Here is a 1734-nt window from a genome sequence, read left to right on the forward strand (position 1 = left end):
CCTTTTTCATTCATAGAATTTCCTCTAATAAACATAAAATACAAAAATTCAGGATATCTTTTATCTAAAGAATCATTAAATCTCACTATTTTAGGCACTGAATAAATATATAAAATACACTTATTACAATGGCTTAGTAAATTAATAAAATTTGATCTACATCAAAATTTAGATATCTTATATTTTCCAATACCCTTCCAATATGAGAAGATCTACACAATAAGGTTTTTCAAAATTGGGGTTGGCAACAATTCGGTTCGGGATTGGTTCGACCAAAACCATCATCGAACCACTAATTTTTTGGCCAAACCATAACCGTACCATAACCACATAGATCAATTTGGTTCGTATCTTAGTTCGGCTCGATTCGGATGGTTAATAACTATGAACAGGGACAAATCTAGGATTTCGATCTAGCTAGGGCAGTCATTGATCGTTAACCGTCGCAGTCAACGGCTGTATAGACCAATATTTAAATAAAGATGGCCCAACAAAATTAAATGTTTTACCTTCTTCCTCTCTAGCTTGTCTTCCTTGGTGACTCCTCCTTCAAAACCATCTATGGCATCGGCAGCTTCACAGACTCCGGTGAAGTCAGCATGCGCAACCGCGCCACCTCACCAGGTGCTGACTCCGCCCCTGAACACGAAAATAAATTAATTTTTATTGGTCCATCCGTTAAGTTGAAATAAAAACAATTTATGACAAAAAACACACTACTAAGTAAATTTAGCAAATAATATCCCAAATGAAGATGGAAACAATATCCCAATTCCCAAATGCAAAATCCGAATTTAACAAACAATGTTATCAACATTACAATACTAAATAATGTCCTTATTCCTTAATCCTTATGCATTGAACTTGATTCTTACTCAATAACGCAAAAGCTCCAATATCAATTCATATACAATCTTCATTCATAGAATGAATAATGTAAAATCCAATTGTCCAATCAATATTTTTTAACGGTTACTTATAAAAAAATTAACTTGTAATTGGTTCGGGGCAAGTCGACGACGTAAATACTATACCCATCCCGCCCTAAACCGAGTTATTAAAATCAAATACCATATCCACCTCCATTGAATTGTCGGATCAATTTTTTCACCCCGTTCAGTTTGGTTAACCACGATTTTCGATTTTGATAGTTTGAATTGCCATCCCTATTCAAGAACATGAGAAGAACTAAGAGTGTAGTTGGTTTGCCATTTTAAAGCCATTCTCAATTTTCAATTTTTTAAAACACTCAAAATGTATCTGATATATCATTTTCAAAAATATGTTTTCGAAAATAAGGAAAATTTTACAAAATAAGATTCAAAATGACTTTTTGACATTTTCAATGAAAACACTCAAAAAAAACTCCATGTTATCAAAATCGGCCCGACCTAACCGATTCAATTGGTAAAATTGGGAACCAGTTCCAAAATTGGGTCAATCATGCCCGATTAATTACTTATGACTAAGCTACTTAAAAACCTACTCAATCGTCTGGTTTAACCGAAAACCGATGAACCGATCGTGGTTTTGACGTTAAAAAAACTCAATGTTATCAAAATCAGCTCTACGCCGACGGATTCAATTTGTAAAATCGGGAACCAGTTCCAAAATCGGGTCAATCATTCCCGATTAACCACTTATGACTAAACCACTTTAAAACCCACTGAATGATCTCGTTTAACCGTAAACCGGTGAACCGATCGTGATTTTGTAGTTTTCATTTATTTTTTT

This window comes from Olea europaea, unplaced genomic scaffold, assembly GCF_002742605.1.
Source record: "Olea europaea var. sylvestris unplaced genomic scaffold, O_europaea_v1 scaffold1233, whole genome shotgun sequence".
In the NCBI taxonomy this organism is placed as follows: Eukaryota; Viridiplantae; Streptophyta; class Magnoliopsida; order Lamiales; family Oleaceae; genus Olea; species Olea europaea.